The sequence below is a fragment of the Tiliqua scincoides genome, chromosome 4 (assembly GCF_035046505.1).
Source record: "Tiliqua scincoides isolate rTilSci1 chromosome 4, rTilSci1.hap2, whole genome shotgun sequence".
In the NCBI taxonomy this organism is placed as follows: domain Eukaryota; kingdom Metazoa; phylum Chordata; class Lepidosauria; order Squamata; family Scincidae; genus Tiliqua; species Tiliqua scincoides.
In genome coordinates this window covers 34,523,903-34,550,640 of record NC_089824.1, presented here as the reverse complement: position 1 = coordinate 34,550,640, position 26,738 = coordinate 34,523,903, and the positions used below count along the sequence as shown (strand labels likewise).

The window sequence follows — 26,738 nt, the reverse complement described above, 5'->3', positions numbered from 1 at the left end:
CATCTGACATAGCCCATTTCTAAAATCAGGAGGTTGCGCATACACATCATGGCTTGTACCCCGTAATGGATTTTTCCTCCAGAAACTTGTCCAATCCCCTTTTAAAGGCGTCCAGGCCAGTCACCATCACCACATCCTGTGGCAAAGAGTTCCACAGACCAACCACACGCTGAGTAAAGAAATATTTCCTTTTGTCTGTTCTAACTCTCCCAACACTCAATTTTAGTGGATGTCCCCTGGTTCTGGTGTTATGTGAGAGTGTAAAGAGCATCTCCCTATCCACTCTGTCCATCCCCTGCATAATTCTGTATGTCTCAATCATGTCCCCCCTCAGGCGTCTCTTTTCTAGGCTGAAGAGGCCCAAACGCTGTAGCCTTTCCTCATAAGGAAGGTGCCCCAGCCCAGTAACCATCTTAGTCGCTCTCTTTTGCACCTTTTCCATTTCCACTATGTCTTTTTTGAGATGCGGCGACCAGAACTGCACATAATACTCCAGGTGTGGCCTTACCATCGATTTGTACAATGGCATTATAATATTAGCCGTTTTGTTCTCAATACCTTTCCTAATGATCCCAAGCATAGAATTGGCCTTCTTCACTGCCGCCGCACATTGGGTCGACACTTTCATCGACCTGTCCACCACCACCCCAAGATCTCTCTCCTGATCTGTCACCTTAAGAATGGGCTTTTCCCATATGAACCTGCTGGAACAGTAAGATTGAAATTCTAGCGCTGTGCTGCCTTTCTCTCCTGTTTAGGTACAGCAGGCAGACACCAGAGGCAGGGCCTTTTCTGTGACAGAGGTGCAAGGCTCCAGAATGCCCAGGCAAGGTCAGCCCAGCTCCATCCAGACCACTTGTATTTCAACAGACCTTTGGTTCTTCCAGTGGAAGTCTTTTCATGGTTTGGATGCTCAGCTCTTATTTTCTCAGACATTCTCTGGTTATGTGATATTCTATATTTATATCTCTATAGAATTTATACCCACCTTTCTAAGGGCACTCAAGGTAGCTTACAAATAAAACAATACTAAAAACATTGATATATATCCATGATATATATGACATCATGGATATATATGATATAAAATATTGCATTTGTACTGTAACAATTTTTGTCAGCTGCTCTCCAAGTGGCAAATTACTGAAGAGCACAGTAAAGATACATAATAAGTAAGCAAGAACGCCCCCAAGAAAAGACTTTAGGTTCTTGCTAAGCACTGGTCAATGCTGACTCAAACCACTTTCTGTATCTGAAGCCTTGTTCGGGTAGGGTAAAATAAAAAAGATAAAGCCCAACTTGATAAAAAGGCTTGTATCTGAAGCCTTGTTCACCTTTCCCCCTTTGGCAATAAATGCTGCCTTCTCCATGCACTGCACTGGAGGTGGGTGAGGTCACTCAGCCCAATTCTGTCCATACTTTCCTGGGAGTAAGCCCCATTGACTCTAATGGGACTTACTTCTGAGTAGACATGCATAGGATTGGTCTGTCAGGCTACAATCCTATGCACACTTTCCTGGGAGTAAGCCCTACTGAACATAATGGGACTTTCTTTTGAGTAGACCCACTTAGAATTGGGTTGACAGGTGGTATTCCGGATGTGGCTACCTGACCTGTATTTTAACCTGCGTTAAAATAAACCAGTCCCTCCCGCCCCCTTAGAAGTGGAAGCTCCAGGGACTAGAGCGAGAAGTTGAAGTGGGGGGGGGCATTCTGAGGGGTGGAAGAGCCCATTTCGCATCTAAATCCGGGGGCAGCAAGGGGGTGGGAGGGAATCTCCTGCAGGATTAAGGCGCAGCCCCAGTCCTCAGAGGAGCCTTTGTGGGTGCCAGGTGTAAGTGCATCACCCCGAAAGTGGGGAGGGGGGCGGCGGCGGCTTGCGGGACAGGGAACCCCCTTTTGCTGGGCCCTCCTCCCCACAGGCGGGAGCCGAATGCAGCGAGCCGCGGAGCGAGGGAAGAGGAGAGGAGGAGCGCGATGACTTCATGCAGCCGGAGCGCTGTGAATTTGGGCTCAGCAGCTGCAGCTGGAGCGGGTGCGGGGCGAGGGGCGGCGAGTGAATGACAGCGGGAGCTCCACCCGGGCGCCTGCCCAGCGCACCCCCCGCCTCGCCTTAAAACGGGTGCAGCAGGGGGCGGCTGCTGCTGCTGGGGTGGAGGAGGTGGTACCAACTAGCCAGCCTGCCGGGAGAGGGAGGGAGGAAGATGCGCTGACTCGGTCCTGGGGAAGGTGAGTAGGGCGGCTGGTCCTCTCCGCAGCCGAGCCGGGCTGGAAGGAAGGTGGAGGAGCCTGCGGGGGGAAGCCCAGGCGCAACACGTGCCGGAGCCGCGGTGCGCCTGCAGAGCGGTCCTCCGCTGGGAGAGACGGGGCTTGGCTTGGCTTTGGTGCCCGCGGGCTGGGGCAGCGGGGGCGGGCAGCCCCCACCTGGAACGCCCCTCTGCGGAGAACCAGCATCCTCCACTCGCCTCTCGCCCACGTCCTCCTCTGCTGCTGCTGCAGCTTTGGCTGCTCCTGGAAGCCCCAGATAGGCTCCCTTTTTGCAGCGCAAAGAGCCACCGGGCAGCAGCAAGGGGGTCTCTCCCTCCCTCCCTGGCTTCTCTTCCCCGCGCCCCTCCCCACCGGGCCAGAGGTTGTTTTCTCAGCTTCCTAAAAATAGCCTGGGGTATAGCTGGGGGGGGGGCTGCTGATCTCTCTTCCTTCTGAGAATGCCAGGCTGATCGGAAGGAAGGGCAGTGTGGCTTGTGGTGGTGTCTCTCCCCGTAAAGCCCTGCTGTGTTCTTCAAGAAGGGGCATCTATTGTATTCCATGGTGTGGTGGAAGAAAATGCAAAAAATAAGCTTTTGATGGGGTGCGTACTTGGGGGTGCTACGTGGAGTTACGCGGGCCCATCATGTGACGACTGGACTGCAGATTTCTTAAGCTATGCTAAGTGCTGGACTGCACTCAAGGGATCAGGCTGAGGTTTGGGATCTTGAGCAGGAAAGCATCTGGTTGCTCCTTTCAGGGCTTTGCTATCACTGCTGCCATATTGGGAACTGCTTTTGCAGGGTCTACTTCACAGCAGCTATTTTAGTGACACACACACACACACACACACACACACACAGAGGAGAATGCTAGGGAAGGAACTAATGGCATGTATGGCTCTATATTCTAGAACCTGTTTTGGATGCATCCTTGGTTCAACCCTGGAAGACCAGAATTGGCCAGATTTGGTCTTATTTAGATGCTAATTGTAGGCATGTGTTTCATTCCTTTTCTACCAATTGCCCATTTTGATTCTCTCGTTCAGGATAGGGTGCTTAAAGGATGGGTTTTCCCCGACACTTACTTGTACTGCATGTTTGTAGGCTCTTGATTCAGATCCCGTCTTCTTCAGCATCTGAGAAGATGCCAGGCTGCAGCCCCCATATTTGCTGTTGGATGCTTTCAGCATTTGGCTCAAAACCCACAAACTGGTAGTTGTCTGCCTAGAAATCTCTCATCTCCCTCCTGTAATGGAAAATCCTTCCTGTCTGAAACATGGATTTGGTGCCAGAACATGCAATGTGTTGTGCCAATAGTCTGTTAAGCAGAAAGGAAACTTCCTTTAGGTTTGGGAATAGGAAGTTACCAGGAATAAATAGTGGGCATTTGTCCTGTTTAGCTAATGCATAAATACTTGCTAGAGGCTGTTTCTGCCCTCCATGGAATGTTTTAATTAGATGAATATAGGCAAAATGACTCCTTTTATCGCTGACTTGGAGTCCAATCCTATGCATGTCTACTCAGAAGCCAGGCCCATTATAGTCAATTGGGCTTACTCTCAGGAAAGCGTGGATAGGATTGCAACCTCAGCCTCCTGTTTCTTTCTCAAGAGCTAGGGTTTTGCCTGGTTTCCCTCTCTTGTTTTTGTTATGGTTGAGGATGGTGTGCATCAAAGGGGTTAAACCCAAGAAGTGATCTTAAATTTGTCCCCCTTCCCTGTTTGGTGCCCCAAGCACGCACTTTCTGGGACTGTCCTTTGAGTATTTGTAAGCTATTTCAAGACTCTGATCTATTTTTGGCACAGGATTGCATTCTATTCTTTCTCTTTGCGTATTGGGCAGTTCCATTTTTGGAGTAACAGAGAAGGTGTTTTAAAATAACTAAGGCCTGAATGGTGAGAGTATATATTTTAACATAATGTGAGCCTTGGTTAAATGCCTGATTTCTTGGCTATGTACTGAGTTTCAGTTATCAGAGTGGCCTGAATTGTTGCAACCTTTGGATGTTCAAAAATCGGCCAAATGGGTATTTCTAGAAAGGGTTTCATTTGGGAAGGCAATGGAAGGAGATCCCACTGTACCTTCCAATTATGGTGAGCTCTGGCTGAAATAATGGGAAATGAGAACCTAAAAAAAACCAGGGACAATTTGGAGAAACAGAGCCAGCGTTTGAGTTTGTCAATTAGTTAGGGCTCCTTTATTATATCTGTGTGACATGGCAAAATTCCTTTAGGCTCATAGGTGAGGGATTACTACCATAGAGATGTAGTAATGAGAAATAGTTTCATGTGTGTATACTGTGCATGTGTATGTGCAGCTTGCATTTTTCAAGCAGAGATGTGCACTCCCTCAAATCAAACATGCTTCAGGTATATGTATGAAAAGGTAGTGGAACTTCCACAGGCCTACATTCCATCCTACATGGGGCTTGCTTAGCTCTGAGTTGGTATGCTGGCTTGTTTTATGACACATTTCATACATTAAGGATTGAGTGTCTGCTGCACAGTATCTCATTTTCAGACTCTTCTAGTAATTCTTGGACTACGGATGTCCCAGATGTCTGAGTGCCCTGAAAAGTACTTTCATTCGTTGTGGGTACATTTTGACCTCTTGTTCTCTCTAGAAATAAGAGATCAAAATGTACCCACAACATACAACCCCTTGCATTCAGAACTTTGTTATTCAGGATGCCCTGAGCTATGTGTATGCCAAACTTCAGGTATCAACCAATGGGGGAATTGCATAGTTCTCGTACATTGAGGCCCCTGAATATGCAGTTTGAAAGATGTACAGGTGTGCTATTTCAGCCTTTTCTACTGACCTACAAGTTTTGAGTTAAGTGTGTTTGATTTCAGCTGTCTCTGCAGCCTTGAAATACCTTAAGAATTTGAGGGGGCACTCAGTACCACATTTTGACAAAGGGCAAAAATGTCCCCTTTTCAAATGGCCTTTAATAATTGGGGTGTCTTTGGTTAACAGTATTCCAAATGGCAAGACTTCTGCTTACTAGAAAGTATTTTAACTATTTCAGTACCCCTTCAATCAATGAATTGGTGCACACACCTGAGTTAAAGGAACACTGCAAGATAAATCAAGGTAACATGACTATTGGAAAATGGAAAGGCAAACTGTGTCTCTGTTGGTGAAGTACAAAAGGTACCATGAATACAACAACAAAATGGAGCCCTCTGTTCTTCCAAATGATCTTTGTTTAGATACTGAATAACAGTCAGGTTGGCTAAGGTAGTAGTTCCCAAACTTCCCTTAGATCAAAATGCCCTGGCAGGTTTTTCTTCCTGGCTCATCTGGGTGCTGCCATCTTGGAGCTCATGAAATCTCTCAAGGTCCAAGATGACAGCACCCAAAACTTGTGGGCTTTTGCAAGACCCAAGATGGTGGTGCCTGGGAGAACAAGTAAGAAGAGCTACCAGGGACATCCTACAGTGTCCCTGTGAGTGTGCCACAATGGTTGTGGTGTACACTTTGGGAATCTCTGAGTTAAGGAATTCTAGTTCTGCCTTGCACTGTCATTATCACTTAAATGGTTTCTATTAAACATGGCATCCTTACAGCGGAAGTGAGAGATTGAAATGTGGTATGTGCATTGGTTATGCTATAATAAGGGATTTCCTGTTTGGCCTGTGTAAATTTTAGGTGATGACATATTATGCTATTAGGTATGCAGAGGAACCACTACTTAGATCTGGCTAGTAGTAATAATTGTCTTGCCAAGGCTGGCAGTAGGAGATTGATGTGGTATTTCTTTGCTCTAGCCTTATGTTTGTGGAATGGCCCAGTGTGGCTCTTGATTAACTGTAGAAGTTATGCGAATATAATTAAGCAAAGACGGGCCACTGAGGTCTTGTCTGAGATTTCCCTTCTGTACTCTGTAGACTGCTTGCAATGTGTTAGAGGAATTTTAGCTGCCAGCAGTAGATGACTTCAGCATGTGTTCTGCTCTCTTCTTGGTGGGCCTGTACAATGGTTACTTTTTAAGAGCCTCATTGGTGTATTTCTTCACCTTGCTGGATTCTGGGATGAACAGAAAAGAGCACAGGCTTGCTGTTCTAGATAACTGTGCAGGGCAGGGAATATTGATGTGTGCAACACATCAGCGTTGACATTGCTGACAGGGTGAATAAAATTGCACCTACCACTATTCTCTTCTAGGCTACTGGTAAATGGGACCATGATCATCTGTTGCATCTCATCAATCTCACTGACTAATTGTGCAAGATTAAGAATGCCTGCAGAATTTTTGCCTGGGCTCCTTCTGTGCCTTTTCAGATTCTGGCTGCTAGAACCTTAAATATGTAGCTTTTTACGTTTGCATGGCAGGAAGAGTGGCATTGGTGAAATTTTGGCCTTTGTGAAGCTTGCTGTCGTAGCTACCAAAATCCCACTAGACAAAAAAGGTGGCTACCCTAGTTGTACTGAAGAATTTATGTGATAGGCTGACTGGTTGGAGCAATGGAGAAGGGTTTGACCATCGATGGTGGCCTTTGCAGCATGTTCTTTGTGGCTACAGCTAAATCTTGAGCATAGTGGTTCAGGTGTGACTACTGTATAGTTTCCCTGTTGCAAGATGATGGATTGCGTAGGAGTACTGGCATGCTGCCATTTTGCTGTATTGACAGTGTGCCTGCTGATTCCTTTAGTTGCTTGTTGGCAGAGCATATGCAAAGCAACATGGTTAAGCTACTCTTACGCTAACTAGAAAGTAGGAGGGTTGTAATCTTTAGTAGAGGAACAGGATTAAGAATACCCTCCACCTGTCTTCTGTTTTACCTAACCTCTCACATGATTGCATGGAAAGAAAGAAATGTCAGGGCCAAAACACTCACCTGAGTATTGGGTATAGTTTGGCTCTGAGGAAGGGACAGCCAAGCTGAAGGGAGGAATCTGTTGTGGGTAGTGATATCTAGTTCTGTTCTCTTACAATGCAACTTGGCATGCCTCAGGGGGCAGGGTTGCCTTTCTGAAGCAGATGTGAGCGTGGGAGGCAATTATGGAGGATATGGAGAAGCTGTTTCGCACAATGAAGAAGAGAAAAATATAGAGGTGTTTGTGGGAGGACAAAGAGGCAGTCACCTTGCGTGGAAGGAAAAAGGTAGGCATTGGTGCAGGATGAAAAAGGGATTAGAGCAGGAAGGTAGTGCAAGACCTTGGCACTGACTGTGTGTCTGCTTATGTTGATGATATTAAGTTGAAAAGGCAGTCTGGCACAGCAATGTATGCTGGACAGAGACTATCCCTTACTTCTCTGCCTCCTTATATTGTCTCATCATTCACCTATATCTTATCCTTTCCTATCTTACCTGGTTAGACTGTGCTGACATGGTCATGCTAGGATCTAGGTAGAAAGCTTTTTGTGCGGTAGTGGTAAGGTTAATGCTGAGAGGCACATTTGTGTATGGGCTGGCCCTTTCCGCCGTGCTCTGAATGTGGCTAGCTAAAAAGGCTGCTGGACCAAGGGCCTGAGTTGTACGTTGAGAGCTGGTGTAGTAGCTAAGAGACTGAGCTGTGATTTGGAACTTTCCCAGCTCAGATCTTGCCTTTGCCACAAGCTTCCTGGGAACAATGATACTTCACTTGCAAGGTTGTTGTAAGGGTTGCACCAAGATAATATGTGATGCACTTTGCTTGCTCAAAGTGCCATACAAATGTAAGATATTTTTCCACCTAGTCAGCCAAAACCAATTTGAATGACTTGCAGGAAAGGCAGGGTATCATTTCTAAAATGCACATGCTAATGTGCAGTGGGATCCTGAGCCTGTTAATTCTTGTTCTTGCACTTTGTTTTGCATGTTGTAGTTGCGAAGGATGTTGGTTGTAAGTAGGAAATATCCAGTTCATAGCTTAACTTTTGTCCAGCCCTCCATCTGTAGTAGGGGCATAATAACACAGGCCTGCATTGCAGGATGGTTATAATAGTTACTAAGGTGACATGAAGCACTTCAAATACTATAGAGTAATGTTTCTCAAACTGTGGATCGGGAGTCACTAGGTGGGTTGCGAATCAATTTCAAGTGGGTCCCCATTTCAGTGTTTTGTTTTTTATATATTGGACTCGATGCTACACTGGTATGTGATTGCATTCAGAGAAATGTTACACATCTTAACAGGCTACTTCGTATATACTTTAAACAATGATAGCAAATAGAACTCCTGGGTAAGTGTGGGTAGAACTGTAGCCTAAAGTTGTTAGAAACTTTCTTGCTCGATAATGTCATTTCTGGTCATGACATGATTTCAGGTGGGTCCTGACAGATTCTCATTCTAAAAAGTGGGTCCTGCAGGGTGCTAAAAGTTTGAGAACCACTGTTCTAGAGTGCTGTATGAACACTGAGACTGCCACACTATAAGGCAGTGGTTCCCAACCTCACTAAGGTCATGGTGCCCCTGAACCCTCTTCTTCCCGGCTCAGCTGGGCACTGCCATATTGGATCTTGTTTTGTGAAAACCAAGATGGTGGCATCCAAATCTTGCAAGATTTTATGGGTTCCAAGATGGTGGAACCCAAATATGAGATTTTGCGAGATCCAAGATGGCAGTACCTGGGAGAACAGGTAGGAGGGGCAACCAGGGACATCCCACAGCACCCCTTTGAGTGTACCACGATGCTCTTGGGCATTGCGACTCACACTTTGAGAACCCCTGCTGTAAGAATTTTCAGCTGAAGCAATTGAGACCCATGACAAAGACTTTCCTGGGGTAGCCATGTTAGTTTGTTGCAGCAAAAATGTATGTAGCATCTTACATTTGTCTTGTCTATTATAGAACATAAACGTTGGTTTACTGTGCTTTGTATTATCAGATGTGGGGAAATATCCTCAATTGGCAGGTCTGTGTATGCACGTAGGGAAAGTGAATGAAAAAGTTAAGGGTGAGGTCAAAGGGCTATGGGGTGGAAAGGGTAGTTAGTGACCATTATATGAAGTACATGGACAAAACAGCATGGCAGAAAAAGCAGTCCCCTGACTATGCTGAGTGAATTAATGCAAGTATTGAGGCAGAAACAATGCTTGCCTGTTGGAGCTTACAAGGGTGGTCTAGGCATGTGAACAAAAGAACCAAATGACCATGGAATGCAAGAGAAACAGTGGGAGACACTTCTTATGTGAAGCTAAGTGCATGAGACATGATTGTTTACATCAGCAGTGATATACAGTAAGCATAATACATGGCATTAAGACTAGTAAAGGCCTGTCCTATTGCATTAAGTAGCACACTGGTGGACCAACAGCCACAAATGGATGGGGCAAGGATCCAGCTGGTCTCTGCCTGCATGGGATGCAAGTGGCTCACCAAGAATGTGCATGCATCTCTAGTGCAGGAGGAAAGATGGTAGACCTTTAGATACCATCTCCTCCTGTTTTGTCTGGAACAATTCTGGCTACTCCTAGGAGGTGAAGATTAGTTTGAAGTGCCATTAAGATGCTGATGATGGCTAAGCAAACTGCATCTCAATCTATGATGTTCCCTTCCCCCTGAGACCTGCGCTCTTTAGGCTCAAGTGTGCCTAAAACTTTCCTTGATGTTTAAAGAGAATAGTTTGAGTAGAGCCTCTTCTCTCCCCCCCCCACCCACCCACCAGGTTCTGGTCCACATGTTGTGCATAGTTGTTTGGCTTTTTCATTTGTTCATTTTTTGCTGAGCCAAACACATTACTGTGCTGTCCTTCCTCTTTCTTTTTGTTGTGTAGGATGGCATAAGGAGTTTCTTTTGTTGACACAGCATTTGTGCAGTCAATGGAGCTGTTTGTATTTGCTAGAGAAAAGAGACTCTTGCAACAATATTTAATGGCTAGTCCAGTAAGGGAGGGGAGAGGCCCATACCGCAGACCGTATTAGTTGCTTAGTTAAACTTTTTGTCTGTCTGGAGCAGGTACAGCAGCCATTTCCAAACTGTGGGTAACATACTGTGAATTTACAATACTGCTTTGAATTAATTCTCAAGTGTTTTGCCTTTGTTTTTATGTAATTAAGTTTTGTGTTTCTTTGAAATTAGTGAAGAAAATAGCATTTTGAATGAAATAAAACTTGATGTTTAACATGCCTAAATGCTTCAAAATACCTTCCATATCAATAATGCTGTCATTTGGTTTAGTACCTATGTAGGTACTAGGTGAAAATATTATGACCCTTTTACCAAAGACATGTATGTGCAAAATTGATGTTTTGAGAAAATATTTAAAGTTCCAATTTTTTTAATGACTTTCAATGGGGAAAATTAAGTTTAGATCAAGGTTTAAGCTATTTAGAATTTTAAAAATTCATGCTGTTGCTATATGATAAAATATTGACTAAAAATATTTAGTTGGGTATTAAATATTAGGTAAAAACAGCCAAAAATCCACATACGTGCCTTTGGCATACCAATGATAGTGCTCTGTGGCAAATTTTTTCCCTGAAAAGTGCTCTGCTACTCAATGTTTGGAGAACTGTTGAGCTAGAGAAATGATGAAAAGCTGGATGCTTGTCTGCATAGCATGATGATTTTAAAGCATATTAATGATTGCATGCAAAAGACTACAAAGTTTGCAGTGCCAAGTCTCTATATATGAGAGAAGATAAAAACTAAAGAGTGTGAACCTGCATTTACAAGCTAGTAAGCAGTAGAATTATTATGATACAAGTCTACCTGGAAGATTCTGTCCCTAGTTCCAAATGTGCAAGGATTGTTTGTGGTTATGGAGGGCTTCTTCATACTTTGTCTTAACTGTGTACAAGAGCTAGCTCTGGGGTTGAGGGGACCATGGCAAGGGGACCTCTGCTGTGATACCTCCTATCTAATGGGTAACCCTTCACTTATTCTAGTGGCCACTATGTAGGGCAGGGGTGCCCCAACCCCAGCCTGGGGGCCATTTGTGGTCCTTGTGGACCTCCAATCCAGACTGTGGGGAGTTCCCAGTCTCCAGTAAGCCTGTGGAACACCTGAGACTTGCTGGAGTCTGCACTGGCCTGACACAACTGCTCTCAGCACAACGGCCAATATCTTGCGTGAGCTGTGGGCCAAGGGCTCCACTGCTTGCTGTTTCATGTCTGAAGCAGCAAAGGAAAGACTGGCCTTGCTTTGCTCAAGACCTTTTATAGCCCTTGAGCTATTGCAAGACCTTCATTCATTCATACAAGGTCCTTCTCTAATATATTTACTTATGTAAATTTATTCAAATTTTAAATGTAAATTCTTTTCCCAGCCCCCAACACAGTGTCAGAGAGATGATGTGGCCCTCCTGCCAAAATGTTTGGACACCCCTGATGTAGGGCAATGTGGGCGGGGGAAATCCTGGAGAGTAGTAACCACTGGTTAGAATGCTGTTCTTTCTGCTGGTCCACTTAGAATGGGGTGTGTGTGGAACAAGAACTCCATATCCACTGCTACAGTAAGGTTGCTGTCTGATCCCAGACCTCCCCTCTGAGTCTTAGCAGGCATCAGTAGTGACCTTCCCAAACTGATGGGCCTCTGGCAGTTGCCCAACCTTGCCTTGTTCACCTTCACCTTAAAAAAAGTGAAGTGTGAATATGACAACTGGGTGTTTGGAAACAAGCTTATAATATACTAACCCTCCTCTAGGAGCGGAATGGGCCATATGTTCCTGTTAAGAGTACAGTTGGTGGCAAATCCAGATGAGTTAGGTGCATATCTCCAAGCATGTCAGAAAAGAGGTGCATCTAGCTTTGTACAGGTTGAATATCCCTTATCCGATATGCTCAGGGTCGGAAGTGTTTCAGATTTTAGATTTTTTTTCAGGTTTTGGAATATTTGCATATATATAATGAGATCTTTGGGATGGAACCCAAAGATCACGAAATTAATTTTGTTTCATTTATGCCTTGGACACATAGCTGGATGTTAATTTTATACGACATTTTAATAATTTTGTTCATGAAACCCAGCTTGTGTGTCTCATCAGAAAGCAAAGGCATCGCTATTTCAGCCACCTGTTTTGGATTTTGCAGCATTTCAGATTTTTGGATTAGGGACGTTCAACCGGTATTGACAACTCTGTAGTATGTGAAGTGGTGAGGACACAACATTGAGTACATTTCTGGCCCAAAGTCAATGGCACACATTAGTTATTTCTAACGACTGGCCCAAAGTCAGTGCCAAACATGTGCACCAGGTTGAATCCTGAAATTTTAAAATGTTGACTGGGGCTAAAATCAAGATCATGGGAAGCCTGAGGAAGGCTGTGGGTGCTAGATTAATACCCAGTCCAAAATGAAACATCTGAATATGCGAGAATGTTATCTTTAAGTGAGCATTTCTTTTTTGAGTGTGTGTTTTTATAATTCTACATTATGATTATTGTGCATGAATTGAGAATTCATTAGAGTGCATGGGGAAAAACCCTGTGCTTGAACATTAAAAATTGCTAAAATGTGCTTCAAGCATTTCAGATTTTGTTTGTGCTGAAAGCTAACTGGGTGTTTCCAACCAAGTCAACCAGCTTATTTGGTTTCTTTTTATCTTAATCTGAAGGGGGGGGGAGGAACTATGGTCAAAATTAGTTATTTTAAATCATCTTGGTTTTTTAAATGTTGACTGAAATGATTATACTTAGAAAAGCTCGTAAATTCACAGTCCCATTTATTCGAACAGGTTTACTTCTGTGCCACATATTTTCCAGTAGGAAAAGACTTAAATTGCTAGGTCTCATTGAAACATGCCCAGAATGGGTAGAGTAGTGGTTCTCACACATTTAGCAACAGGAACCACTTTTTAGAATGATAATCTGTCAGGACCCACCAGAAGTGATGTCATGACCAGAAGTGACATCAAGCAGGAAAATTTTTAACCTAGGCTGCAATCCTACCCATACTTGCCCAGCAGTAAGTCCCTTTTACTATCATTGTCAAAGGATATACATAGTAACTTGTTAAGAGTAAAGGTCTGTAACATTTCCCCAGTTGCAGTCACATACCATGGTAGTATCAAATCTAATATATTAAAAATAAAATATTGACATGAATGGGGACCTACCTAGTGGATCCCGACCCACAGTTTGAGAAATACTGGGGTAGAGGATAGGAAGGATAGGATGCTCAAAACTTTCTCAAAATATTGGTAGCTACAGACATTAAAATACAGATGTAAATATATTTCTGAAAAAATATTGGTATGCACAAATTCTTATTTTAAAGAACTTGTTGTGAGGCTGATGATCAATATAAGAGATGTTTAGGGGTGAAACAAGACATGGAATTGCAACAAATGCAGTTCATGGAAAAGTGCTACCATTACCCATTGCCTATCTCTTAGTTTTGAATGGGCAGCCCAACCCTATGCATGTCTTCTAAGAAATGTTCCACTAATAGAATTTATGAGTAGGCTCCCCTCAGTGCAACAGATTATCTTCAGAAAATCATGCATAGGGTTGCAATACAGTCTCCTAAACATGCACACAGATGAGTGCTTAAGACTGTAGCCTTTTTTGCTCTTAGAGGCCCTGTACCTTAGTTTTGTCTTATGAAGATTGGTAACGTGCAGGAAACCATTACCTTGGGAAATATAAATCTAGGCTCTCATTGTTGAACATACAGTAATCAGTTACACCATCTGTGCTACCCTAGGTTCTTGTTCACTTGACACAACCATGTACAAGAGTATCTTGGAGTTGTTTTTAACACTGCTTGTTCAACACCTACCAGCACGTTTAGATAGATGAAAGGTTTCCTTGTGATGGTTTGCATGTCGTATGATCTTGACTTTGGATGGATGGTAAACCTCTTAGTTTAATTGCATTCTCTGTTTGAAGCTCTGTTAGCGGAGAACTTGTTGCTTATCTGAGAGTGGGGACTAACACTTAACTTCCTGACACTGATATTTATTTCCTTAATGGTTTCCCAAAGAAGTAATCAATTTCCAAGAGCTAACTTTAACTGATTTGTTTAGATTGGCAGCCTTCTTGGAGAGCTTCATGAGATGGGGCAGGAGGTGTTGCTCGATACTAATTCCATTGATGCTATATGAGAAGATAGTGCTGAAATTGTTTATGCATGTCCTGTCTGTATTCCCCAGCAGATAACATAATCTAGCCCTATTCAAATCAGTGTGAATTTTGCCACTGAAGTGAATGACAGGTGTATTATAGGCAAATTTTGTTTTTTCTTCAAGTAGTACTGTGGCTTCCAAGGACATTAGTTTGATTGCTAAATTCAAAATGGCTATGCTCTACTGTCCCTTAACCACAGTTATGTTAAAACCATACCATATCAGTAGTTGTGCAAGGAACTGGCATCCCTTTGGAATACTCATGATCAAAAGATTGCTTCATAGTAAGACTGCCCCTGACAAGATCTATGACTATGATAACTTGTTGCCCAAATGGACAATTTATGTCCCACTTTTCTTCCATGGGAGAACTCAAGGCAGTATACATGGGGTTCCCAGTTGGCCTCAAATCAGACACTGAGCTGACCAAGACCTGTTAACTTCAGACAGCTGGTGGCATCATGTCACCTCAGACCATACCTCAAATCTTGAGACTTCTGCCTCCATACTTCTTGATGCCTTTAAATCCTTGTAAAATATGACCAAGGCAAGACTTCGCTTTGCAGAAGTGCTGATTTATTTTCAGTAAGATGTGTTCTTCAGCATCTAATGAAATGTAAAATATGCAGTTATTAGATTGGGAAGTAGGTCTGTGGTTTGTGTGTGTGTGTAGGGTATTTGTGTCCCCCCTCCCCTCTGAGGCTTGTCTTAGTGAAGCTGCTGGTTGAGTGAGTTTGTGGGTTAAAACCTGGCAATGGTCAAAAACAAAATGGAACAAGACTCATTAATCCATAAAAGAATTGGAGCATGTGAAAATTTCAGACTCTTTTTTTTTTTTAAGTGGCTGGGAGTACACATTGAGAAAACGGAATAAACAGCATGTTTAGGCTCAGAATTTTAAGTAATTTCCCTTTGTACTTTCCAGGCAAGTTCTGGCATTGGACGTGCTTGGATGGAAAAACAGAATAACAGTAGAAACATTCAGCAAAATTAAAGCAATGGGGTGTTCTTCTACAAGCTTCATGGTGACCTGTCAGACAATATTTTGTTCACAGATAACTGTAGAGGCACGTAGGATTGAAAGCAACACACATTGCTCGGGGATGGGGAGGAGCTTGCACGACAGTATATGTTAAACAATACAACCATCTTAACTGCTCTGTGGTATGATATGAAGTGTGTCAACTAGGCCACATCAAAAAGCTGACCTTGTAGGATGTGTTTCAGTGATAGCAGCAAGAGGATACTGGAGTCCAGTAAAAATAACTGAGTTTAAGAAATGTGATGCCACCTGACACAGGAACAATAATCGCATTAAACTTGTGGCACTGTGACCCCTCAAAAGTTGATGTGATTAAACAGAGGTGCTTAAACCTTTTTGAAGTGTGAATAATGCATTTCCAAGAACTTGCATGTTTTTGTCTGCCTGGCTCGAACATTTCTGCATTATTACTTCAATCAAGTCCTAGCTTCTGCAATACTCAATGTTTCTTCCCCCTCCCATCTCCCCAGTTTCTAGCCCTATTGAGTTTCAGCTTTGTTAAGAGCTAGTGCAATAGGCTTGTTAGTGTGTTGGGCTAAAAGTGCTGAAGACCAGAAGTGATTGTGTGGACCTCCAGAAGGATCTCTCCAAACTGGCAGAATGGGCAGCAAAATCGCAGGTGTGTTTCAATGTAAGTAAATGTAAAGTCATGCACATTGGGGCAAAAAATCAAAACTTCACATATAGACTAATGGGTTCTGAGCTGTCTGTGACAGATCAGGAGAGAGATCTTGGGGTGGTGATGGACATGTCGATGCGAGTGTCAACCCAATGTGTGGCAGCAGTAAAGAAGGCCAATTCTATGCTTGGGATCATTAGAAAAGGTATTGAGAACAAAACGGCTAATATTATAATGCCGTTGTACAAATCGATGCTAAGGCCACACCTAGAGTATTGTGTCCAGTTCTGGTCGCCGCATCTCAAAAAGGATATAGTGGAAATGGAAAAGGTGCAAAAGACGGCAGCTGATTGCTGGGCTGGGGCACCTTTCTTATGAGGAAAGGCTATGGCGTTTGGGTCTCTTCAGCCTAGAAAAGAGACGCCTGAGGGGGGACATGATTGAGGCATACAAAATTATGTAGGGGAAGGATAAAGTGGATAGAGAGGTGCTCTTTACACTCTCACATAACACCAGAACTAGGGGACATCCACTAAATTGAGTGTTGGGAGAGTTGGGACAGACAAAAGAAAATATTTCTTTACTCAGCGTGTGGTTGGTCTGTGGAACTCCTTGCCACAAGATGTGGTGATGGCATCTGGCCTGGATGCCTTTAAAAGGGGATTGGACAAGTTTCTGGAGGAAAAATCCATTATGGGTTACAAGCCATGATGTGTATGTGCAACCTCCTGATTTTAGAAATGGGCTATGTCAGATGCAAGGGAGGGCACCAGGATGCAGGTCTCTTGTTATCAGGTGTGCTCCCTGGGGCATTTGGTGGGGCTGTGAGATACAGGAAGCTGAACTAGATGGGCCTATGGCCTGATCCAGTGTTCTTATGACTTGGGCTTAAAAACCTTACCAGACTGTGAATCTGACTGGGTGACCTTGGGTCAGTAACTGTCTCCCAACCTCTCAGGTTGTTTTGAATCTAAAATAGGGAGAGAAACTTGTGTCTTGAGCTGCTTCAGGGAAGGGGCAGGGTAGAAAGATTAATCAATTTTTTTTGCCCTGTCCACAGGTATACACATTTGGTCTCTGTTGCATGTTTGCAACGTTGGGCAGAAATGGCTTAACTACTTTATCATGTAAACCATTTTGAAGTTTCTGTTGAAAAATGGTACAAATATTCTGAATAGGGCTACAGCTGTCTGGGACATGTATCTTTGCTACTTCCCTTTTAAGACGTTTCAGAAACAACACTTTTGGGAAACCTGCCATCATGTATCTGCCTCCTGACAGCCAGCTTTCCTATTTGGGAATCACTGCAGTTAAGCAAAAACTGAACTGGGAAAAGGACAGGTGTGCCACTTGCTTATACCTTTGTTTTTGAGATTCCCAGCCCACTTTCATTAAGCATGAGAAATATGGGAGCTCCATCCCTACTTTGATGTAACTAGTAAGTAACAGACTACAGATACATCTCTCACAGTGTGGCTGCATGATCCTCATGTGTTTGTGTGTGTTTAAGGTATTCTGTTGCATGTTCTCCAACAATTGACAGCTGAAAAGTGGTTTTTCTGTTCCATCTGTCTGTGAAAGAGCAAAAGGCCCTGGAGTATCCTTAGCATCTGGGGGCTGATAAATCCTACCAGTGAAGCTGAGATCCCCCCCCCCCGAAATGTGTAAGAGGTGCAATATGCTGGTTAAATAGGTGTGGCTGGAGGATTTGTTTTCACAATAGCTGTTACCTTTTCCCACTGCAACTGCCATGACTCCAGTGCTGCCTCTGGGGACCGAAGGACTCTTGCTTCAAAAATTCTGATGCACACACTTATTCCCTTAAATTTTGTTTCTTCTGTCTGGCTCAATTAAAGGAGAATGTGTAGCACAGAGCTGAGCATTGGACTTCAGGTGCATTGTCTGGCTCCCTGGCACATCCCCAACCCAAAGGGTATCATAATATGCATCTCAGCCATTTTCTCTGCTTTTCTCCTCTATATTAGATGCAGCCCCATGTACACTTGAGAGCCTGTCCCACTGAAAGAAGTGGAACTTCCTTCTTCATGAGCATGCATATAATTGGTCTAATTGATACCTCCTTGGCACATGAGCCAGTTACAAAAGTGTTCTGTCAACTTTCTGTTTCTACAGGTTGAGTCTTGTTATTTTCGAGGGCTCTGTTCCCAGAACTCATGTGGATGGCAAAAATCGCATTAAAGCAAATCCATTTTAAAAACAATGTCCCTTTGCTTGGTGATTGAAAAACGGTCTTTCTGACCTTAGATATGACAGTCACTAGGCAGACAATCCATCCATCAGGTGCTTACAAAGGCTTCACTCCGAGCCAGTGACCCCGTCCCTTGGAGTGAATCTGTTCTAAGTGCCTGGAGAGGGAATGATTGATGGATTTTCAACCGGCTGCCCCCTCTCACATTAACGAGGCTATTGTTAAACTGCTTTTTTCTTTAATTTAAAGGGCCCTTCTCATCGCATTGAGATAAAACCACGGGTAAAAAATCCATGGATAATTCGGTTATACCTGTATTCACTTTTTTGCAGGGCATGGTTCGGCTCGGCATAGGTGGAAATGAGCCAGTTGATGACCCTTCAGCTGCCTTTTCGAAATATGACTCGCATTAAAAATTGCAAACCGGTAGCAATTGCTGCTTCTACTCTCAGATGTCTGTCCTGGTCAAGGCCTCAGAGCAGGTTGGAAAGGGATTTTCAGGCTCTCCAGCAAGGGCGGTTAAAAATTTTTACACAAGACAAACATATGCTACTTAATCAGGCCCCTGGACCCCTTCCAGACCACTGGGCCCTGGTAATTTGTACTGGTTCCCCCTCCCCTCGTTGATCATGGGTCCTGGTAATAGTGAACAGAGAAGGGTAGGATGTGGTGTTTGGGTGACTGAAGAATATACTGGGGGCTGGTGGCATCTGGGCTTGCAGCAGTGTCAGACAAAAGGGTGGGAAAGAATTTGAGCCATGCAGGAATAGCAGATTGGATTCTGTTTGAGTGATAGACTACTTGATTAGATCAGAGCTGATGGCCCATCAAACCGAATGCAGTTTGCCAGTCCTGTCTGATAGCCCAACAGAGGAATGGTAAATGTCCTGGGGGTGTTACTTGCTCAGTATGTACATGACTGATGGACTGCACATGTTGTAGAAACCCATGTTAGACTATTTGTAGAAAGACTTGTAGAAAGACTTGGCAACTGAAATGCTTTGGGCACAGATATAGTAGAAGTACAGAAGGAAAAGGAGTAGGAGTATAGTATAGGATATCTAAGTACATTCATATTTATCATTGTGTTTTCATATTTTAGGCATGTACATGATGCCTTTTTATCCTGAACTTCCAAAAACACTTCTACAAGACTTTCAGTTACAGTCATATTCGTTTTTGAGATGAAAGGCTCTGATGTAACTATTTCCTACCTATTGTAAATGGTAGCCTTTGATCTGCTTCTCTTTTCTCTGGCAAGAAAATAGAGGGCTTCCAGAAACTGATTCATCTTCTTGATCTCCAAGCAGAAAACTTGCTGCCTGGCACTGCTGCCAAGCTTGTGTTTAGAAAGATTACCATTTAAGAAAATCCAGTATCTACAGTGAGCAACAGCCTGCATGAGTAAAGTGTCAGATGGGAAGTGTGGTTCCAGTTTTGTACTTTACTACCTGATTTCCAGGTCTGAGTTTTAGTTAGCAGGTTTGGTTGGTTTGAGTTTTAGATGGAAGCATTTGAACTCTGCTTGGGAGAAGCATCAAGCTATTGATCATACCATGCTTTCACAATCAGAGAAAATTGATGTGCTAATGAGTGGTCATTTCTGTTCATGGGGAATATAGCCTCTAACAAGGTGTCCTCTGTATGGCTGTGGAATTTCTCCATCTATCCCATCCTGTGTCAATTTTCTGTAGTGGCAAGCATGGAACTGGACCAAACCTCAGCTGGTTCAGAGGACATTTTTACAATGGACCGTAATTGTCTCTTGATACACAAGGCAAATGCCTAAACACAAAGTGGTATGTTTTAAGATGAGTGCTTCAGTAATAGGGTACTCGGTTTGCAGTGTGATCTTTAAAATCATGTTGTACTCATTTGGCTTGTAAAAAAACCTTTTTTTTTAAAACTCTAAAAATGAAGAAAAAAAAAATGTGTTAAGAGCTGCATTCCAAGCAGAAGAACTTGCCAATAATCTGCATAGAATTTCTGTAAATCAAATGGTCTGATCCAATTATCAAATCACATTTCAATTTATTGGCTAAGTTGAAGTGTGTTCTTTAAAACCGATGAACCTACACCTAATGGCTCAACTCCCTACTGACAAAGCCCTTGTATTCTCATGAACCTTATCTGTTCTATATAATCACACAGATCTCACCAATGGTAATAGAATTTTTTTTCCCCCTTTTGATAGGGAAATAAACAAAGTAGGGCTGTGTGTTGGTCTGTTATACAGAAGTAAGATTATCACCAATAATAAACTGAGAACTTTTGGACTTCATTCATAATGTTTCTGTGGATGTGAAGGGTGAAGTATCATTGCATAGAATCATGGAGTTGGATTGGATCTACAAGATAACTGAGACAACCCCTTATCAATGAAACTTGTCCACAGCTACATTGCATTGGAAGAGCAATGGCATGTGAGCTAGACCTGTATGCAATAACAGTGTGTGGGGGTATATATATTCAGGGCTTTTTTTGTAATGGAACGCACCGGATTGGTGTTCCGGCACCTTTTTTTCCCCTCCTCTCTGCCCCCACCCTTTTCCCCCCTGCCTGCACCACCCCGCCCCCTTTTTTCCCTCCTCCTTGCCCCCACCTTTTTTCCCCTGCCTGCACCACCCCGCTCTGCACTGCTGGCTAGGGAGGGATTCGAACCTCCAACCTTGTGCTCCACAGCCCAGCACTCTCTCCATTGGGCTATAGGAAAGCCTGTTGTCAAAGTGTTCAGAACTAATATATAAGGTCTTCAGCCCAGCTGGTGGCTATCAGTGCTTCAAGTATTAGTTCCAAACACTTTGAGCCTAAGAGCTCTGGTGGTTCAGTGGTGAAACTGTAAGTCTGTGGGTTCAAATCCCACTGAGGAATAATTTTTTTTTTAAGGTGGGAAGGTGCTCCATGGCTGCAAAATATAAAGGTTGGTTGCTAGTTGCCAAAAGGGGGGCCAGTTGAGGCTGCAAAACTCCTCAAAGTTCAGTCCCAGGCAGGCTCTTTTTTGAACTTTTTTTTTAAGTTCCAGTTAGGACTTAACCCACAGTTAAGCTCCTGGAGTGAGCCCCCTGCTGGAGGCTGTGGGTTAAGTTCTACCTGGGACTTAAAAAAAAAAAAGTTCAAAAAAGAGCCTGTGTGGGACTGAACTTTGAGGAGTTTTCAGCCTCAACTGGCCCCCCTTTTGGCAACTAGCAACCAACCTTTATATTTTGCAGCCATGGAGCACCTTCCCACCTAAAAAAAATTTATTCCTCAGTGGGATTTGAACCCCCACAGACCTACAGTTTAACCACTGAGCCACCAGAGCTCTTAGGCTCAAAGTGTTTGGAACTAACACTTGAGGCACTGATGGCCACCAGCTGGGCTCAAGACCTTATATATTTGTTCTGAACACTTTTACTACTGTATAGGCTTTCCTATAGCCCAATGGAGAGTTTCCTATAGCCCAATGGAGCACCTCCCCACCTAAAAAAAATGGGGTGTTTCATTCCAGCTGTGGCAGGAGTGCTTTTGCTATCAGGGAGCTCACACGGGATGGACATGTGTGTTTGTGTGTGTGTGCGCGCGCGTGCATGTATAAAAAATGGTTTAAAAATAAAAAGTTGTGAGTTCCTGCACCTATTTTTTTTTTTACAAAAAAAGCACTGTATATATTCATCCCCATCAGTAGGGGAGCAGTCACAGTTTTAGTTCCTAGTTTAAATTCTTGTGGACTACTCACTCCAATTTTGATTAAACGTCTGTTAAGCTTCTTTTTCTGCCTGTGTGTAACAATGGCTGCAGTTCTTTTTTGTTGCAATAAAGGTTAACAAAACTCAGCTTTGATGTGTGTGGAGCTGACTGATTCCTTCAGCTCTGCTAACACAACATACTTGATAGGTGGCTATGCAATCTCTGTTCAAAGATCTCTAACTATGGAGACTCTACCAACTTCTGAGGCACTGTTCCAGTAACAGTCTGGCATCAGGGAGTTTTTCCTAATGTTTAGTCAAGATATCCCTTGTAATTTTAAACCAATTTGTCCTGATCCTGATACTCTCTTGAGCAACTGAAAACAAATCTGCTCACTTTTCCTCATGACAGCTCCTCAGATATTTATAGATAATTATGTCTCTTCTTAACTGACTCTTCTCCAAACTAAACTTGTACAATTCCTTCAACATGTCTTCTTGGGACATGGTCTCCAGTCTCCTCACTAAACTAGCCACACCTCTTAGCACCTCTTTGCTCCAGAACTCACTCCAGTTTGTCAATATCACTCTTAAACTGTGCTGGCCAAAATTGGACACAAATTCCTGGTAAGGTGTCTGACTCTGGCTCCCTGTAAAATTCTGGACAGTAATCTAGAACAGAGAGTGGTAGGATATAGATGTGAATCAACTGGTAAATTTACAGTAGATCTGCCAGGTTTCTACACACCTAGTACTTGATGATGGCTACTTCAAGATTGCTTTCTCCTCCACTAAATTAGGCTTCCAGTATCCATGATCTGCATTAACTGATGTAGATTTGCACCCGACTTTGTGCTGTTTTCCTTCTCAAGTCTGTATTTCATCCTAAGTTGATTGGCTTTGGGGTTCTAGTCGGCAACCTACCCATCCTCAAAAGCGGATCTTGCAAGCTTGAAATTGTCCATTGCCTGACACAGTTACAAACTTGCCTAGTACCACAGCCCGCCTCTTGAGCTCACAGGCTGAATCCAGAGAATAAGCAGCTGCTAGTATGTCTGTCTGGAGCTGGCTTGTTTGCCAGGGTTTTCTGAAAGGCATGTGAACTGTTCATCTCCTGCCTAGAGGGATCCCACTCTAGTTCTTTGTTGAACTCCCTTAAGCCTTCATCTCTCTCTCCTGATGCTAATGTGCAAATCAGTTGGGAGCAACAAACTTATTTATAGCAGCCTGTGCTTCCAATGCTACAGTGTCATCATGAAGATACTTCATAAAGGCAGCCATGCCTGCCAATTAACTTTACCATCTCCAACTCCACCATTTGTCACTGCTGCTGTTGGCCCAGCAGGGCTTCTTACTACTTGGGTCTCCCTGCTTATTTCATAGCTACTGGCCGGTCAAAGCAAGTCCGGAAACATTTAGTGACCATACAAATGGTCCTTAAATGAGAATAATGGTGAGGGTCATGCTTTCTGACAGGAATTAGTACCAGCTGTTGTGCAATACCAGTGGTATGTAGCTTGGTTTGTGTTGCTGTTCCATTTATATGAGCCTCTTTGGTCAACCTACAACATGCTATCGGTACTTATTTGGTATATCCCTAGTGTTATAATTCTTGTCTGTGTGTATGAGGCCCAGAGGTCTGGGATGGAGGTGGTGATATAACCATGCAGTAAATGGTTATGCAATGTATGTATTATTATCCCAATGAGCTGAACTTGGTTACTTCAATTCTTTCTACAGATTGTGTAGCGATTATGGCCATGCATCCATCTGAGCTAGTTATAAGAACAATACTATTGATGAGGCTGAGGCAAATTCTCAAAGTGGTGGTGGTGGTGGAAGGTGAAAGATCAGATGCCTTCTGTATTCAAAGTTCACGGGTCTTTAGTGCTCCTTTTTGGACAAATCATATCATCAGTAAAAGTAAAGATTGCACACATTTGAAGATCCGGTTTATATGCTTCTAACTAACCTGTCTGTATCGCCAAAAATGAGATGCCCTCTATGTAGTCAGAAAGACAGATCTACTTCCCAAGAGCCCCAGATTTATTGAAAGAAATATGAACAGGTGAAGGATAAAAATACTGGTGTCATGCAAGTAGTCTTCAGTTTCACATTTAGTATCTGTGTAGGAGTATGGATAGGCCTAATGCTTAACCTCAACTGCTGTCTCCTAGATATACTGTGCATGTGTGATAACATTGGCTTGTGAGCCTTTGTTTTTGAGAGTATGATTTCTGCCTCCTTATTCTTTTGGGGATGCAGAAAAATGCATTAAAAATATTTGAGGTTTGACTACTGAAAGATCAGAAAAGGTTGATGGTAGGCATAGGATATTGCTACTGTTTTGCACTCCCCGCCACTCTGCATAGTAGATGTTCCAGGGCATCCTTATTGGTCAGTATTTTTCACATTTTTTTTGTACCTCCCTTCCTCCAAGGAGCTCAGGGTGCTGTACATAGTTCCTTTCCTCCTATTTGTCCTCACAGCAATCCTGTGAGGTAAGTGAGGCTGGGTGATAGTGACTGGTCCCAAGGTCACCAAAGAAGCTTCATAGTTGAGTTTGGATTTTCCTGGTCTTAAGTACAACTCCAAAACCACTACAGCATCCTGGTTATCGTGAGTTCTTTCATGACCTTTAGCGCTCTTCTCTTGTGAAGAGAGCACTAGAAATATTTGTTGAATGTGGTAGAACAGCCAAGTGACCCATGTTAGCCTTAAAAGTGGGATTGGAAAGAAATGGCAGGCAGTTCTCTGAGTTGCCCAAGGCTCCTTCAGCCAGCTGCTAAACTAAAACTTGGTGTTCTTTTTCTGTTTTGTTTTCTGACTGTGCTGTAGTTATCAGATTCCTTCCGACCTGTATCTGTTTGGTTTTTAAACAGATCACAATCCCCTTGCTTATCCCAAGCTGTCTTCTTTTTTTAGTGACTTTACCTGTCAATTTGAGAGGGCCTAGCAAGAAGCTAATTGGTATAGGTTTCTCCCTGTTTCTGATGACTTTATATAAGACAAGGGGTTTCATAGAAGGGCAACGTGTAATTTTTGTTTTTTTAATATGATGTTGCAGTTATTTATTTGTTCAGTAGAAAATGATAACTGGTTTCCAAGTAATTGTGGCATATAAAGCCTAAATTATTCATTTTTATTAAAACTTGTAGTTTTAGTTTTAGTTTTAAACTTTAGAGACCCTGCATTCAATGGCTTGAGATGGGTTGAATCCTTCTAGTGCAGTGGTTCCCAAACGTTTTTGGGCCACCACCCCTTTGATTCTATAAACTCATCTCCAGTTCTATAAATTCATCCCCAGTGTCCCCTTACCCTATAAAAAGCATTATTTAGAATACTAGTTTGCACAACCCCCTAAGGATGATAACCATAACATTCAAAATTTTAGCAACTGGATTTTGAATAAAACTTTGTAGTTTAACTTGGGGCCAGATCCTATCCAACTTTATGAGCATTGATATAGCTGTGAAAATGGTGTGTGTGCTGCATCCTGCAGTGGGGGAATAGTCATGGAGGCTTCCTCAAGGTAAGGAAATGTTTGTCCTCTTACCTTGAGGTTGCAGCATAGCTGCATTGGTGCAGGAAGTTGGATAGGATTGGACCCACAGTCAACTAAGGCCCAAATCCTAACTCATTTTCCAACACTGGCATAGCGGTGCCAGTGGGACGTGTGCTGCATCCTGCAGTTGGGGGACACTCATGGAGGCCACCTCAAAGTACAGGAGTATTTTTCCTTACCTAGGAGCTGCATTGCCCTTATGTCAGTGTTGGAACATGAGTTAGGATTGTGCCCTAAACTGATGAACTTGATCCAGTGACACCAACTTTTCAAAGTCTGGTCATTTTAGCAATAGTCAATTATATACCACTTTTCAACAAAAAAAGGTCACAAAGCAGTTTACTAAGGAAAATCAAATAGCATTTAGTAACTGCTTCACTTCTTGGTAAATTTTGATGATGCGATACCAGTTTCCCAATGCCTGGTTTAATGTTCTTTAGCAAGAGTCTTAAATCACCATGTTCAGTAACCTGGAGTGGATTTCTCTGCTTAGGGAGAATATGAATGACCACACTAAAACCGTGTTCTGCCAGTTATGTTCGAAGTGCAACAAGGAGCTTCTTAACCACTATCCATAGTGCAGGATAGCAAAAGGAAAAACCTACGTAAAGTTAAGTTGATATGCAGCTAGAACACGCTTCTTAGGGTATTCCCAAACAAAAAATCCAGCCCCCACCATAAAACAATAACTTTGGGTAGTACCTTGTAATTACTATGAAACACCAGTCTTACGCGGTGAAATAAAATTGGCAGGATAATCTAAAATGCAGGAACAGTATTCAAGCAGCAAGTCCCAAGAGGAACATAAGAACAACCGCACTGGATCAGGCCATAGGCCTATCTAGACCAGCTTCCTGTATCTCACAGCGGCCCACCAAATGCCCCAGGGAGCACACCAGATAACAAGAGACCTCATCCTGGTGCCCTCCCCTGCATCTGGATTGCATCTGAACAGCCCTTAATAAACACCACTGTGGGGGGAGATGAAGGGTACACAGGAATTGGCCCTTTTCTCAGTGGGAAACCAAAACCCAACCTCTTGGATCTCCTCCAACCAACTATTGATCCACTGTTTAAGGAAACCTGATATAAGGGGGGGGGGAATTCTGCTCACCTCAAAATGTGACTGAGGAAGCTACTTCTGTGATAAAGATAACACTAACTCTGACCCAAAGCTGCTGCTGCTGTCTGGAGCCCTGGAATGGAGCAAGCATCACCTTGCAGCATTGGTGCCTGAGCTCCAACTAGAACTTGAAATAAATGCTGAAGTCAGTCTGTCTAAGCATAGCTCACCAATTCGGTGCAGTTTCATTGTGTTCTGCTCTTGCAAGGGTGGAGCTGAGCCACTGTCACCATTTTTTGTGTGTCAAGATAGGCAATACCTAAAGCTTAACC

The 26,738-nt window shown here is 43.2% G+C and overlaps 1 protein-coding gene across 1 annotated transcript in view; it reads left to right on the top strand.

Moving 5' to 3' along the window:
* Window positions 1–1,977: 1,977 nt before the first annotated feature.
* The window catches only part of PKIA (cAMP-dependent protein kinase inhibitor alpha), a 43,803-nt gene continuing 19,042 nt past the window's right edge, over window positions 1,978–26,738 (top strand). Inside the window, exon 1 of the mRNA XM_066625863.1 lies at window positions 1,978–2,229. The gene's annotated coding sequence lies outside the window, so the exon portion shown is untranslated. The remainder of the gene's footprint in view (window positions 2,230–26,738) is intronic.